Genomic DNA, 17,664 nt, shown 5'->3' with positions numbered 1-17,664 from the left:
TCTCTCTCTCTCTCTAAAAATATATATATATATATATATATATATATATATATATATATATAAAATCCTGAGTAAACAAGTGAATTATTTATATAGTAGCATAATTATAAGGGAAAGACTATTGGAGATATTGGCTATGATTAAGGATGAAGTTAAAGTAGACATCCCATGAACTGTTCCTAGTTTTCCCAGGGATAAATATGTTAATCAAGGATAGGTGTGAATGTATCTGTCAAAAAATGTTCTTCTGATGATGATATTCTCAAAGGAAAAAAATCACAACAGAATTAAGCAGTAATATCTAACAAGGGATATCCCCACATATCCATTATAAGTGTACTGCCCCAGCTAATAGTGAGGCTCTCAGCAACAATGTAACTAAAAAACCAAACCATTTACAAATGTAAAATGTCTCAAAAGCCACTGAGAGAAACATGGGTTCTTACATTATGATTGTACTTATACAGTATATGTACAGTATATGTCTACATTGATTAAGTCTCCTATAGAATAACCTAGACATCAACCTATGCATTTATAATCACACACCAAATAATGCCACCTATTGATTTAATGACAGAGAATTGTAACAATTATAGTTGTGTATATCTTACTTCTATTTCATAAGGTACCATGACACCAGGATAAAAAGAGGCTCCCAGGGCCCGACAGGGATGATTCTAGTTGAAATGCACAGAGAAGAAGGGATAGAACCTGTAGAGACCACCTCCAGTAAATAGGTATGGTCCCAGGTTGAGGGATGGGGGCACCCACCCATCTCAAAATTTTTAATGCAGAAATGTTAAAAGACTTTCTAAACTTAACTGAAAACTGCAAATAGAATTAGCAATAATCACTATTTAGCTAAAGTCATTTCACACCATCTATACTGTCTAAGCTGTAGATGATTGCCTAGTTTCAAAAGATAATTTGGAGCAGTTTAGAGACTTAAGAAATGAGAACATTACCTGACTGCTTGCACAGATAGTCACATAATTTTGTGCTCAATGATACTATGTAAGCTACATTTTGAAATGTTCAGCTGATACCTAGATTGTTTCCCCTGTATCTTAAATTTCCCTCAGCATATATAAATAAAATTTATATACAGTGTAAATCAATGGAAATTGCCTTTGACTAATTTGAATTTGATATGTGAAGATAGACCCAATGTTTTTTACATTAAAATGTTTTTATGATTTCATGATGAAAACATGATGGGATATCTCAGATAAAAATTACCACAGTATTATTTTCATGAACATTGTTCAAATCTCATTATGAACTATGAAACATGAAAACTAATATGTGAAATAATACTGTGGCATAGACTAGTAGTGAGGAGATTAGTTGTTAAAGGGTTTGCATCACAGTCGGAGGATTCATATTCAATCTCTAGAACTCAAATAAAATAACTAATGTATGTCATGCAATCTTTAAAATGCATCATTATTGTTTTTTATAGCATAATTAAATCATTTTCTCCTGTATGTATGTTAACAGCATTGACCATTTAGAACAGAAAAACCAAAGCAAATTGAAATGCAAAATTTTTCTTACGAAGGTGTCTACAGTTCAATGCTTGCAAATAAGGCTCTCTGACTATTTAGAAAAGAAATAAGTAAGATTGTAGTAGCCTGAGCAAGAATAATTTTCTTTGAGGCTGTGTCTCCTAGGAATGTCAGAAAGTATACACAGAAAACCTTGAACATAAGAGAAATGAAAATATACATGTTAATGTCATTCACTTTTGGTCTAAGCACTGGAGAGTGAGAATCAAAAGTTACTTGCAGTCACTGAACAGCAAAGCTGGTCTAATTGGAGTTACATTCAACTGAGATCCCAAATTCCTGAAAGTAATAACACAAACTTTATTTAAGGAACTCCAAATGTGATTGTACTATGAATAAATGAACATAGTCAATGGAGAATGCATCCGAACTTACATAGAAACTACACACCAATGCATGTATACAAACGAAACATATTGTTATCACCAATTTAAAAAATAAAGTCTTTGATTTATGAATCCTTAGATTTAGTGAAACCTTTTAGTTAAAATGCCAAACAGTGGATGGAGTTTGGGGAGTTTTAAGGAAGAACAGGTACAAGGATTGCAACCTCTGAGGGTATAGAAACTCCCCAACATAGTCAATTAACCTGGACCCTTTGGGCTCTCAGAGTCTGAACCACCAAACAAAGTAAGTTCACGGGCTGGACGTAGACATCCGGCACATACATAGCAGATGTGCAACTTGGTCTTCAGTAGTCCTGGACAACTGGAATGGGTCCTATCCCAAAAGCTGTGCCTGTATGGCTGGATATGTTATTCTAGCTGGGTTGCCTTGTCTGGTCTCAGCAGGAGAGGAAGCACCTAGCCTCAGAGAGACTTGAAGTGCCAGGGTGGCAGGTTATTCAGGGAACCCCCACCACCTCAGAGAAGCATAGAGGGGTAGATGGAGGAAGGACTGTAGGAGAGGGTGATTGGGAGGAGGGATGTGAGTGGGATGTAAACTGAATAAGTGAAAAATAAAATAAAAGCTAATGAAAGTTATTTAACTATGTCATATACAGTCTGAAATATAAAAAAAATGTGCACTGTACATATTTAAACAAAGAAAAAATATTTGTATGGACATACATGACTAAATATTTGCATGCCATGACCATAACTATAGGTGCCATTAACATCAACTATGAAAAATGGGGAATACAATATTAAGCTTTTAGGAAAAATTGATTATCTCTAAAAATGAAGAGAATGAAATAATGAACATATAGTTCATCCTATAACATTGTACAAAACTCCCAAAGATGATGTCATCTTCCCTTCAGTGAATGTTCCAAAATTCAAAGAGGAAGGTAACCCCTGCAATCAGGATATTATTGACTATTAGGTCATGTCCCTGTTTACTATAGAAGCTAATTCAAAATCTAGATTTTTTACATATCAGCATGACAGTAATTTCATTTTAATCTTTGTAAAACATGAGACATTTTGATCTCCGCATCTATGATTTTCATATTTAAAAATTTGTGCATGATTAATGTAAAATTTAGAAAGATAGAAAACACAAATGACATAATTAGTATAATCATAACGCATCTTTGAAATCAGATTCACTATATCATTGGGATGATTCACCAAGAGTCAGCAGCAGAGATTTTATCACTTTTTTACAATACCAGGGATTAGTACCAGTTCAAAGAAATGCTTCTCATTAGCTCTCTACTTAGAGCCCAGAAAGTTTTCTTCCATAGTTGAAATTTCTCTACATGTGTCCCCCCCCCCCAGAATCCCTTCTCCAGAATAAAACACTTACTAGACCTCCTTTATCTTCTCTGCTTATCAAACTCAGTACAAATTACATACTTTGCTCTTTCCCTCAGTAGAACCTTCAGCTCAGTGTGCAGCTGCTAGCATGCTGTCAGCACTGTGGGAGTGACAGGGAGAGAATCCCTGATAAAGGTTCTCTGTGACTTCATCTCCCTTAGAATGGGAGTCATTACCTCCTCTACAGTGACAGCCACAGTGTTTGCTTTGGGAGACAATAATCACCAAGGCTGATTTCTTGTTTCTTGTGATTGTCTCAAAAGAGGTAAAGTGTTTGGAGAGTCTCTTAGAATCCCAAGGTTGTTGAAGGCTCACAGGGAGGAAAGGTTCTTACAGCATCAGGCTTTCACTTGTCAAGAGTCTTAAACAGAAGCATGTGTTTCTCCTTGGAAATCAAACTTCTCTGGGTTTGTCTACACAAAGTAAACTACTAATTTTAAGATCCCTCAACTGTTTCATTTTAGCGCACTAATAGAAAACAAAAAAGTCAGTCAGGAAGTTAAGGATAGCTAATGAAGTATCAGTAACAGGAAAACATGACCTCATAATCTACACTGGAAACTATGGCCTTCTTGGTACAACGTGTTGCAAATTAGCCAAAGCTGGAGGTAACTAAACATATTAGCAGAATTACAAATACTACACCAGCAATGGCAAAAAGGAGCTACTTTTACATATATAACTATACCCCACAAAATAAGTCACCAGTATTCATTAAATGTCACATACCCCACTGCTTCGTTCCTAATCTAAAATTATAGAATATACATCAGAGCAAACTACAGTTGCTTCTTATGAAGAAAATAATGAGCAGTCATCATTCATAAATTAGTGAGTACACTTCCTCTATCCACTAAGAATCCCAATGTTGAACGGTTAAAGTAATTAGAGAATTAGTCAGGTAGAATCTGAAGAGGAATCACTTCTGTCATCCTTTCTTCCCTAAGCTCACAGATTCCCAGAAATTCTATAATTCACTAGAATATTTTTTTGAAACAGAAAATTATACTTCTCATTCCAGCATATCACAGGAACTTTATCTTAATTAAAATTAGCCAAAGAATGAAGATGATGAAGCAGGTTTCTGAAAAATTATTTATATTTTGTGGCATAAAGTTCCTTGTCCTGATAGATGTGGTCTACCAATGAGATAAAATTTAGAAAACGATTTATATAGAAATAGTCAGCACTGGAATACATTCATAGAATAAATGGAGAAATCTACATTTACAATTCTGAGAGTAGCAATGTACCAATAGTGGGGCTTCTTCTGCTGTCCACCTATCAGTAGACTTTACAATAGAGAAAACGGACAGTTCCTTTTACAACAACTATCAAATGCTAATAACTCAACCCAGTGTCCAATTTTTTGCCCACATTTTCCAGTCAATTTTGGGACTGTTTTCAATCTTGGCTGAGCATGTGTCTTCATTAATTTCCCACTTGCAGAGAATCACATGTGCTTATGCCCAATTATGTCTAGAATACATTGTTTCCTTTGTGTTTTGAACACTTTTGTCTCTTATTACCTTTCCAGTTATATTTTAGAGAAGATCAGTAAGTCTAAATTTGTGTATTCAATATGCATGTCCCATTCACATATAAGAACACTGTAGTCCTCTATCTATCTATCTATTTATCTATCTATCTATCTATCTATCTATCTATCTATCTATCTATCTATCTATCTATTTATCTATCTATCTATCTATCTATCTATCTATCTATCTATCTATTTTTGATCATTCATCACTTGGTAGCAGGCCTTATGTTAATTATCATCTACATAAAGAAATCCATCTAAGAAATATTAAGAGATATTGTGAACTATAGTTTCATTAATAAGTCAAGAGCAGTCAGTGCAATAATACTATTTGCATTTAGCAAAATGTTAACATTTTGTTATTTCTATGACGTAAGTGCTATCTAGTCACACGATAGAGTGGAATGACATTTTTATTGTATTAACGTTATTGTGTGGAAAGGACTAGAGTTGTAGGGCTCAATTATACAAACCCCCACATTCTTAGGCAGAAGAATATTTCTCCAGCATATTTACTATTTCATGTCTTGTAAGTTTTTATTCACTGAAGATTTCACAGATGTATCATTCTCCTCAATATGAAAGAGAAATCATTGAGTTGGACTTCAAATGAAACATTGTCTTCTATAGAATAAAAAGTTACAACAATGAAAAGAACAAATCACAGATGAATAGAAATATGAGTAAAACATATCTCTGAATAAAAACACATCTTCATAATTTATTATTTTAATATTACATATTTTGTTGTAAACTATATTAATATTATTGTAAATATAATATTTTACAAGGGTATATTGAAGATAAATTTTAAGTCATTTCAAATATGAATGACTGCCTTGTCATATGTTGTGGATAGCCCTGGGGCTAATTATATTTGATGCTAATCCCATTTTCCTGTGAGTGATTGCAAACCAGGAATGAGTCAGCCCTCAGGTGATTTCCTATAAACCTGCTTCCCACCTTAATATGTAAAATAAGGGAGAGCTGATGATTGGGCAGATAAAAGGGAAGGTGGAGCAGAAGGTGGGAAGAGAAGAAGGAGAAAAATGGAAGAGAGAGAGGATGCAAGAGGAGGAAGAGGAAGAAGAAAAACTAAGCAGAAGGACAGGGCCTGGAGAAACCTCAAGTTCTAAGGGGTCTCATAAGATGGGAAAGATGGTAATGTAGCGGTAGATCTGCCCAATCTAAGCTCACAGCATGTATTCATATTAACTGAGATGTGTTGTTATTGCTGGGGCATATTTGGGTTGGAGATTTACAACAAATATTATTGTAAAATATAATATTTTACAAAGGTATATTGAAGATAAATTTTAAGCCATTTCAAATATGAATGACTGCCATGTCTCTGTGGTGGTAAACTTTGAATTGATAGTGGTCATATTTAATATTAAAGGTCCTACTGGAAAGATATAACCACAAGTGATACCTAAATGTCTTGGGAAGCTGCTATTGAGTGTATCCTGTGATATCTATGCAAGGATCAGAAACTCTGTGTCATTCAGGATGATCTGTGGTCATAAATTGTCAATAGGTTGGTGACTACTGAATTACTTTTATTCTCTGAGGTCAGACTGAATAACACCATATATGGGTTCTTAATTTTCAGAAGATCCATCAATATAATGAGTAATATGTAGGTTTCAAATGAAGTGCTATAAAGACAGGAATAAAGAACGGCACTGGCAGAGTATCTATTTTTTGGGTAGATATTTCTAGAGTTCACTGGAGTGTTTTTGTTTTTGTTTGTGTTTGGTTTCTTAGATTTTTTATTGTTTATTTTATTTACATTTCAAATGTTGTCCCCTTTCTGGGTTTCCCCTCCACAAAGCCCCTTACCTCATGACCCCTCCCCCTCCCTCTCTGAGTATGCTTCATCCAACCACCCATCCACTCCTGCCTCACTGCCCTAGTATCTATCACCTGACACTAGGGCATCAAGACCCAAGGGCCTCCCCTCTCATTGTTGCCAGATAAGGCAGTCCTCTGCTACATATGTAGCTAGAGCAATGGGTTTCTTCATGTGTACTCTTTGCTTTGTTTAGTCCCAGGGAGCTCTGGGGGATCCTGTTAGTTGATATTGTTGTTCTTCCTATGGGGTTGCAATAACCTTCAGCTACTTCAGTCCTTCCCCTAACTCTTCCATTGGGGTCCCAATGGTCAGTCTGATAGGTGGTTGCAAGCATCCACATATGTACTGGTCAGGCCCTGACAGAGCCTCTCAGGGGACAGCTATACCAGACACCTGTCAGCAAGTCTTCATGGCATCAGCAATAGTGTCTTGGCTTGGTGTCTGCAGATGGGATGGATCCCTTAGGTGGAACAGTCTCTGGATGTCCTTTCCTTAAGTCTCTGCTCTACTTTCTGTCTCTGCATTTTGTTTAGACAGGACCAATTCTGAGTTAAAATTTTGAGCTGGGTAGTTGACCCCATCCCTCAGCCAGGGACCATGCCTACATACTGCATATGGTCTCTATAGGTTCTATCTCCCCTTGGTTGGGTATTTCCTCTAATGTCAGACTGATTAGGTACTGGGAACCTCTTGCTTCACTAGCATCTTGGACTTTCTAGTGGCTACCTCCAGTTGCCCATCACCCCCTGCTATACTCTATATACTCTACACTCTGAGTTCTCCCCTCATCTCCTACCACTCATGATCCTGTCCTCCTTTTTCCTTCCCTTCCTCTATCCTTCCTAGATCCCTTCTGTCTTCTATTTCCCATGATTATTTTGTTTCCCTTTCTAAGTATGACTGAAGCATCCAGACTTTGGTCTTTCTTTTTCTTGAGCTTCATATGGCCCATGAGATGTATCATGGGTACTCTGACCTTTTGGACAAATATCCATTTATCAGTTAGTACATATCATGTGTATTCTTTTCTGACATCTTTATGTCACTCTAGATGATATTTTCTTGTCCCATCAATTTGCCTACAATTTCATAAAGTCATTGCTTTTCATAACTGAGTAGTACTCCATTATGTAAATGAACCACCTTTCCTGTATCCATTCTTTGGTTGAAGGACATCTCAGTTGTTTCCAGTTTCTGACTATTACAAATATAGCTATTGTTAACACGGTGGGACTTGTGTTGTGTTATGTGGTGGCATTTTGCGGGTATATGCCAAAGAGGTATAGCTAGGTATTCAGGTAGAACTATTTCCAATTTTCTGAGGAAACACTAGATTGATTATAAGAGTAGCTGTACCAGCTTGCAATCCCACCAGCAATGAAGGAATTTTCCTCTTTCTCCACACCTTCACCAGCATCTGCTCTCACCTGACTTGTTGATCTTAGTCATTCCGATTGGTGTGAAGTGGAATCACAAGATTTGCCTTTCTCTGATGACTAAGGATGTTAAACATTTCCTTAGGTGCTTCTCGGCCCTTTGAGATTCCTCAGTTGAGAATTCTTTGCTTAGCTCTGTACCCTATTTTTAATAGGTTTACTTGGTTCTCTGGAGTCTAACTTCTTGGGATCTTTGTATACATTGTATATTATCTACCAGATGTAGTGTTGGTTGAAGATCTTTCCCAATCTGTAGTTTGTTGTTTTGTCCTATTGACAGTGTCCTTTGCCTTACAAAAGCTTTTCAATTTTCTGAGATCCCAATGGCAATAGTTGATCTTAAAGCCTGAGCCATTGGTGTTCTGTTCAGGAAATTGTCCCCTATGCTGATGTGTTCGATGCTTTATCCCACTTTCTCTTCTATTAGATTCAGTGTATCTGCTTTTGTGTGGAGGTCTTTAATTCACTTGCACTTAACCTTTTTACAGGAGTTAAGAATGGATCAATTTGCATTCTTCTACAATGGGACTGCCACTTGAACCAGCACCATTTGTTGAATATGATTTTATTTTTTTCACTAGATGGTTTTGACTTCTTGGTCAAAGATAAGGTTTTTGATATCCTGTTTATTTATTTTTGTCATTCCTAATGAATTTTATAATTGCTATTTCTATCTCTGTGAAAAATTGAGTTGGAATTTTGATAGGGACTGCGTTGAATCTATAAGTAACTTTTGGTAAGATGGCCATTTTTACTATGTTAATTCTGCCTATCCATGAGCATGGGAGATCTTTCAATCTTCTAAGGTCTTCTTTGATTTTTTCTTCAGAGACTTGAAGTTTTTGTCTTACAGATATTTCATGTACTTAGAGTCACACCAAGATACTTTATATTATTTGTGACTATCGTGAAGGGTGTACTTTCCCTAATTTCTTTCTCAGACAGTTTAATCCTTTCAGTAGAGGAAGGCTACTGATTTGCTGGAGTTAATTTTTTATCCAGCCACTTTGCTGAAGTTATTTATCAGCTGTATGAGATCTCTGGTTGAGTTTTTGGGGTTATTTATCTATACTATCATATCATCTGCAAATAGTGATATCTTGACTTCTTTATTTCCAATTTGTTTGGCCTCCTTTTGTTGTCTAATTGCTCTGGCTAGAACTTCGAGTACTGTATTGAATAAATAAGGAGACAGCAGGCAGCCATGTTTTCTCTGACTACAGTGGGATTGCTTCAAGTTTCTCTATATTTAGTTTGATGTTGGCTATTGGTATGTTGTATATTGCTTTTACTATGGTTTAGTATTAGCCTTGAATTTCTGATCTTAGTAATACTTTTAACATGAAGGGGTGTTATAGTTTTTCACATGCTTTTCCAGCATCTAATGAGATGATCATGTGTTTTGTTTTGTTTTTTTCCTTTGAGTTTGTTTATATAGTGGAATACGTTGATTGATTTCTGTATATTGAACCACCCCTGAATCCCTGGGGTGAAGCCCACTTGATCATGGTGAATGATCATTTTGATGTGTTCTTGGATTTGGTTCATGATCATTTTATTGAGTATTTTTGCATAGATATCCATAACGGAAATCGGTCTGAAGTTCTCTTTCTTTATTTCTTCATGTGGTTTCTGCATCAGTGTAACTGTGGCTTGACAGAGCACATATCTTTGGATATTTTGAGTTAGGAGCTTTTTGCATTTTGCATTTTCTTTGATTGTTGCATCAAAGTTTTATATGTCTTTTATACCTGAGATTCTCTTGTCTGTCTCTTATATTCTGTTGGTAATGCTTGCATCTATGACTCATGATCTCTTTCCTATGCTTTCCATCTCCAGTATTTTTTTTCCATTGTGATTTCTTTAATGATTCTATTTCCATTTTTAAATCCTGGATGCTTTTGTTAAATTCCTTTGTCTGTTAGTTTGTGTTTTCCTGTATTTCTTTAAGGAGTTTATATGTTTCTTCTTTAAGGGCTTCTACTTGTTTACCTGTGTTCTTCTGTATTTCTTTAAGGGAGTTATTTATGTCCTTCTTAAAGTTCTCTATCATCATGATGAGATAAGATTTTAGATGAGAATATTGTTTTTCAGGTGTGTCTGCGATATCCAAGGCTTGCTGTGGTGGAAGAACTGGGTTGAGATAGTGCCAAGTATCCTTGGTTCTGTTGCATATGTTCTTGTGCTTGCCTCTCATCATCTGGTTATCTCTGGTGTTAGATGGCCTTTCCGTCTCTGACTGGAGCCTTTCTTTCCTGTGAGGTCTTTAGGTGTGTGAGTCTAGGTGTGCCAGAATTCCTTGTGGTCTCTCTGTCCCTGGGTGCAATTGTGGTTGGGAGGAATGGAACACAGGATCCACTCCTGGGGCAAATGTGAACAAGAAGGAACATGTGTATCTGGGTGGGTGGGAGTTCCTTCTTTTCCTGGACCCCAGGTAGGTCCCAGTTAGGCCAAGTATTGGGGCAGTAGTGGTGGACTCACATGTGAATCTGGGTGTGTCAGAACTCCCTTAGGTCAAGCTGTCTCTGTGTGTGATTAGGATGGAGAGGGGCGTAGCACATGGTCAGGTCCTGGGCACTGATTCAAACTGGAAAGATCCTGTCCCTAGGGTTCACTGGTTAAAGGTAACTTTACTCCATCTGTATAGAGTGACTTAGTGTATCTATACATTTCACAACTATGTGAGGGTCCTGTGTGCTTCTGCTTCTTCAACTGAGGATGTAATAGTCACCAACTGCTCAAACACAATAGTGTTTGGGTTTGGTAACTGTATAGGGGATGGATCCCCAGAGAGCAGTCCTGGAAAGATGGCTCAGTGTTTAAAAGCACCAACTGCTCTCCCCTGAAGGTCCCTTGTTCAAATCCCAGCAACCACTGGGATTATGTTTTGTGAAGATGGTAATTGAAGGTTCTCTTTCAACATCAATGACTTCACTAACTCTGAGGTTTTATACTTTTCCAGTACCAGTCATTATTTCCTTCTTGCTGAGTATGTCTTAAGCTCAACTAGAATGACCTTAATCTCTCCATCAAACCATACATGCCACTACTACTTCTTTTATTATTACTAAGCTATGGGGCTCTTTGATCCTTATTTGATTCCTTTATACAACTTTTAATTGCTTTCTAACCTTGGAATTTGTTTCAGAATATTACCACTCTGTAAACCCAGACACCGCATTGTTTACTGGGAAAAAAATATCTGTTTTTAGTTGTTGTGTGACTCAGCCTTACACCACACCTTTAGCCCAAGAAATTTCTTTGTGAGTATTGTAAACAGGATGAAATAAAGTCAACCATAGGTCAAGAGGCAGATCAAGCAACAAGTTGACAGGCAATAAACATAGGATTACTCATAAAAATACATAGGGAGTAAGAGGGAGTTAGAGGACTGATAAGAGTTTTACTGCAAGTAGAAGCAGGGATATTCAATTTTAAGGAGGATAATTGTGATGTATGAAAAAGGAGGAGGCTTTGTGCAATGTCTGCTGATGAGGAAGGTCAACTGTATGTTTTCTCTGCATCTCTGAGCTAGCAGGTTTTCACACCAGTGTCTGGCTCCAGAGTTTTCAGTTGTGAAATCAAAAGAATGATATATTGTTTTTAAAAATGTTGCAATATGTTTTCAAATTTCATACAATATAGTCTTCAGGGTCGAAAATTTTAAGTCACATGCTGTTAAGGAGCCTCTGAGACCTGTTATAAAGTATATTCATATTTAGTGATTTTTTTTTCCTTCCACTTCTGGAATCAAGGGCTGTAGCAATAAGTTTTATGAAGTCTTTTGAACAACTGTGAACAAAAACTTAAAGGATGCATTTATGGGCTGACTTTAGAAATTTCTTTAAAAATTCAGAATCTCAAAGTATTTTGAAATATTTTACCTGAAATACAACACACACACACACACACACACACACACACACACACACATACAGATTCCATCTAAAAGGTGGTACTTATTGATTTTTCAGATGTTTATTGTGTTATTTTTCCTTCTCTCCTTTTTTATGTTTCACCTTAAGCTATAAACACACATACATATGTATATATAATACTGAACAATGTATACACAGAAACATATATGTATGTATGCAAATGTATATATAATTTCTCACATTGTAGCTATTTTAGGTAGCTAATCAGCTTTATTATTATTATTATCATTATTATTATTATTATTATGATTTACATTCCAGTCATTACCTCCCTCTCCCACAGTCCCTCATCCCATTCCTCCTCCCCCTTGCTTCTGCGAGGGTGTTTTCCTCCTCCTTCCTTGGGGCCTCAAGTCTCTCCAGAATTAAGTGCATCTTCTCTCACTGCAGCCAGACCAGGCAGACCTCTGATACATATTTGCCACAAACCATCCCCTGTATGCTTATCATTGGTGATTCAGTCTATGGGAGCTCCCTGAGGTCTGGGTTAATTGAGACTGCTAGTCTTCCTATGGGGTCATGCTGTCATTCAACTGCTTTAATCCTTGCCCTAATTCAATCATAGGGGTCCCTGACTTCAGTCCAATGGCTGAGTATAAGTATCTGCTTCTGTCTCAGTCAGTTGCTGGGAGGACCTCTTAGAGGGCAGCCATGCCAGGCCCCCATCTGTAAGCATATCATAGCATTAGTGATAGTGTCAGATCTTGGTGTTGTCTTTCCCTCAGTCTATTCTCCATTTTTGTCCCTGCAATTCTTTTGGACAGGAACAGCTCTGGGTCAGAAATTTTGACTGTGGTTTAGTAAACTTTCAGATAATTTTACTGAATTCTTTTTTTTTTTTTTTTTTTTTTTTTTTTTTTTTTTTTTTTTTTTGAGTTTTTCAAGACTGAGTTTCTCTGTGTGGCCCTGGTCCTAATTTGTAGATGAGACTCACCTTGAACTCAGAAATTGAACTGCCTCTGCCTCCCAAGTGCTGGGATTAAAGGCATGTGCCACCACTGCCCAGCTTCACTGAATTCTTTATTGTCATTGCTCTTAATACCCTCCTTCCTATCTTTCCTTTCTGCTTTGTCTCTTTGTGGAACTGAGACATAAACTATTCCCTTACCCTCAAGCAGAACTACAGAATTTTTTGTCAACAAAGTGTTGATTGTATGAGAGTAGAGAAATCTGCATTCACTCCTGCTTTGATCCTCTACAAATCAATATCAGCAAGATAAATACACAAATATCTGTTGGAGTTCCTGTAATAAGACATGTGGTTTTTCTCATGTATTAATATTATTTTCACTAATTCTTTATGCATTTTATATTTATATTTTGATCTTATTCAACATTCATTATTGTATTTCCAGTTTTACTCCCAAGTTCCTACTAATTTGCCTGATGTGTGTTCTCCATTATTCTTCAATGGAAGGCTTGCATTTCAGTATGTTCAAAACACATTGTGAGCCAGTAGTCACAAAGTTAAAGCAAACCAAAGCTCTTCCTCTCTCAGCAGCTATTAAATGACAGTAGCTCTTTATGTAGTATTGGGAAGCATGCTTTCTACTGGTTATGAGACATTTTCTGACTCGCGCTTGCACCGGTTGCTCATGATATTACCCAGAAATTGCTGTTTATAGATACAACTGACAACGATTGACTCATAAAACTTGGAGCAATAACGTGGAAAGTCACCTGAGAACTATTTTCACTGTCTGTAGTTGGAAAGACCTGCACACTTTATTGCAGGAAAATATAATCAATATCACCCAGCTGCAAATCTGTGAACTACTATAATTACTGACCCGCCTTTACAACAGTGGCACAAATATAAAAGTAAGCTACTACATTATGACTGGATGCTAGGCAGACTCATTGAGATTTAGCCCATAACTCTCACTCTTAATGTGGCCAAAAATATGTGGCTAGTCATGTTAAGACTCTAAGATTTGAAGAAATAATAGTAATATAGAGTTACTTATGCAGTCAAAACATTAGGTCCTTGTTATGTATTTCCATCCTTGAAATGCTCATGATATTAAAACTTTTCCTCCATACATTATAATACTGTTTGATAGAAACAAATGAAGCTTTAGATAATGACTATAAAAGCTATAGTGCACATGGCAAAGCCACGGTTGTGGTATTTTTATATTCCTGAGCAGAAGCTGTATCTAATGACAGTAGAGTCCCATCTCATGGCAATCAGACATGAAGTAGAAAAACACGTTATTGTGAGTTTTATTAGTCACCATATAGTAGTATGGGAAAGAGCTGTAAAGCCTTGTAAGATGGAATAGGGCATATAAAAGCTGTAAAAGTTAATTAGAACTACCTGAGTTGCTTACCTCACATGGGGTATCTGGTGGTACCCTAAGTACTGTGAATGTGGTAAACCATTTGATTGTTTCTGTACAAAAAAAAACAAAAACAAAAAACAAAAAAACAAAAGCAGCAACCAAACAAAAAAACAAAACAAAAAATCATGTAGATGTGCAAACAGATGACAAGCTCAATAAACAATAATTCTGAAAACAACAATTTTGTATACAGTGATTCTAAGATTTTATCACAATATAAAGAAAAGTAGAATTCATAGTCTCTTTTGAAAGCCATGTTTTGGTAGCTCAATTTGACATACATGGACATATGCAAAATTTTATTTACCATCATTGGTAGAACCCAGTAGAGTGAAATAGATCAGCCAATGAACTTTAGAGCTTTGAATTTAAGATCTATTGAGCAGGAGTTCCTGAATGTATGGTGCTGGCCTGGGAGAGACTCAAGCGACAGTTGGTGCCGATGGGCATACTTCTTTCAACTCTTAGAGCATATAAAATAATTTGATTCCCAAAATTTAGGAAAAAATATCCACAACAAAGCTCTCACTATCTTGGGATATCTTCTTAAAGAAAACGAAAAAGGAGTTGTCTGTGAATTGGTATATTGTGGGTCTGTGTCTCCTGTGGGCCACAGACTCTTTGGGAGGCAGAATTCAGGGAATTTGACTGTGCTTATCACATGTCCAATGCTAGAGCAGGTGCTGGGTTGTAGAGAAGGGCCAAGACACTGTTCCAAGGGTGGAAAATCACAGTCTGAGATGGAGGAAAGTCAGGGATCCAGAGCCTGTAATGAGGTCAGGCCACAGAGTTCTCAGAATCTTGAATATCCAGGTGGCCCTATGAGTTGGAGATGAGCAGAGAACAGAGTCTGGAGGCTGTGGGCTGATAGTATGTAGCCCGTGTCACAGGAAAAGGGAGCTCTGGCTTGTCCCATCTGTGATTATCCTTAGCTTGGCAAAGGCAGTCTTGGTGGTGGTTGTGGCTGTGAGTGCAGAAAGGTGTTCTACAGAAGAATTAAGCTGCAGCTCTGTAGTAGCACTCCACATAGTGCCTTCTGTATGCCTTCTTCATAGCTTCCCATGGCGGATCTTGATGAAAGAGACAATCCATGGTTCTAAACAGTTTATTGGCTGTTTATGGCAGAAAATGGATGCATAACCCCTTTCACAGGGTCTGACCTGAGATTAAATACCTTTTGCAGGAAGGAATGTCTGGAAAGGGAAGCTTATTGGCTAAGCCCTCAGAGCCTCTAGGTACCTCATTAGCATGGAGAACACTGCTTTGGGCCTAAGTGACCATAGGACATGTTTCTTTTATTTGAGAAGCATGGCAGGTGTTCCAGGCCAGGAATCAGGCAGGAATTGTGGATTCATGTAAGTCTCAGGTATGTGCCCACTGAGTTTCAGGGGGTCTAAACCTGCGCTATCTTATCAAACTTCCTGGTATGGTTTTACTGTCCAACAGTATATGAAAATCAAATCTTGGTGTTTAGTGTGATTTCATTTTGCTAAATTACTAGAGAGAGAGAGAGAGAGAGAGAGAGAGAGAGAGAGAGAGAGAGAGAGAGAGAGAGAGCTTCCCAGAATTCCAAGTATCTTGAAGTAAGAGAACTATTCCCATGGCCTTGTTCCTGGAATGCATTACATCTTTCATTGCTTATTTCTTGGATTATCAAAAAATTCACATCTTAGATAAATTATTCATTGAACTTTTGTGCACTGAATTGTGTTTGAGAGAATCACTTAAATTCAATATTGCAAAGCATCAATGTGAACTCCATTATCAGAGTCACAGCTCAGTCTGCCACCCAGGAGGCCTGCTGCCACCTGGGACAACCAGATGAAATAACCACACCCCAATTCCCAGCCTGCTGGAATGCTGGCAAGTTCAGCAGTCATGACATCTGCCCCGACACCACTGTGCTCCATCTCTAGTCTTCACCAGTAGCTGCAATACGAGGTCTGTACTCCATTGTCACAGGCAAAACTCAACCTGTCTCCTGATGCCATCTGGTACAAGCAAGACAACCATCTGTGCCTTCTTCCCTTGAGGCCTACTACCACCCAAGACAACCAGTGTCTGGCTACCACTGAAAACTACAAGCTCTACCTTAAGTCCTAGAGGCCTGTAACTTCCAGAGATCAACTGAACAGGAAACCATTAGTGGTACATTTCCGTGCACACTCTTTTCTGCCCATATAATTGAATTTACTTGGGGCTGAATGTAAAAGTAGTGGATTGATTTCTTTGGCAGAGGAAAATTCAAGACAGAATATCATTCAGTTTGTGAAATAGTTGTTACTGATAGTGATTGTATCAGTCTACAATGAAAAGTAAATAGCATGGCAGAAATATAAAATATGTAATTCAGAGCAAAAAAACTATAAAAAATAATGTTATAGTCAAGTCCTATGTGGGAAGAGAGTTTGAAATATGAAGAAGATTGGTTCCTTTAATCAGTAGCATTATTACCTGCACTGGAATAATGAGATGAGTGTTTCTAGGACAAGGCTTGACCAAATTAAGCCTCTGATTTGCAAAAGGAGAAATTAAGGGATTTCTTCCACAGAAAAGCATACCAAGAATATTTCCACACTCCAAAACTGCTGATCACATGTTCAAGTCAAGGAATAATCCATTCCAAATTGGACATCTGAATAGGTAATGACAGACCTGTGCTACTATATCTTTGGCAGCATGAAAAATACAATAAAGAAAGTTCTTCCTTTTTTTTTTTTTTTTTAACTTGGAAGTTTCAAAAAATCACTGAGTTAACAAAATGTGTGTCACAGGAATCCTTGAGAGTTCATTAAGGAACATTTACAAAAAGAGAGAGAGTGGAACATGGGTTTCAGTTGAGATCCTAAGATGTTGGAGATGCCAAAGCCTTGAAATATCTGCTAAAGAGAGTTATAAACAGGGAGTGGAAACACCCTAGTATAGTATTTTACTTTATGAGGGGGGGGGTCACAGTTAAGAGATTGCCTTGAATCTAATAATAGACTTCATATTTTAGGATGTTTTGAGAAATTTTGAGACTTTTAACAACTATAGAGATTTGGGAGGGAATTTTATGTATTTATTAACTTCCTTATGTATGTACTTACTTTACATTATATCCCCAAACTAGCGCCACCTCCTCCCACTAACCCCTCACAGCGATTCTCTCTCTCTCTCTCTCTCTCTCTCTCTCTCTCACACACACACACACACACACACACACACACACAC

This window comes from Mus pahari, chromosome 21 (assembly GCF_900095145.1).
Source record: "Mus pahari chromosome 21, PAHARI_EIJ_v1.1, whole genome shotgun sequence".
NCBI classification, from domain to species: domain Eukaryota; kingdom Metazoa; phylum Chordata; class Mammalia; order Rodentia; family Muridae; genus Mus; species Mus pahari.
The sequence above is the reverse complement of the archived record's forward strand: the minus strand, read 5'-3'. Positions refer to the sequence as shown.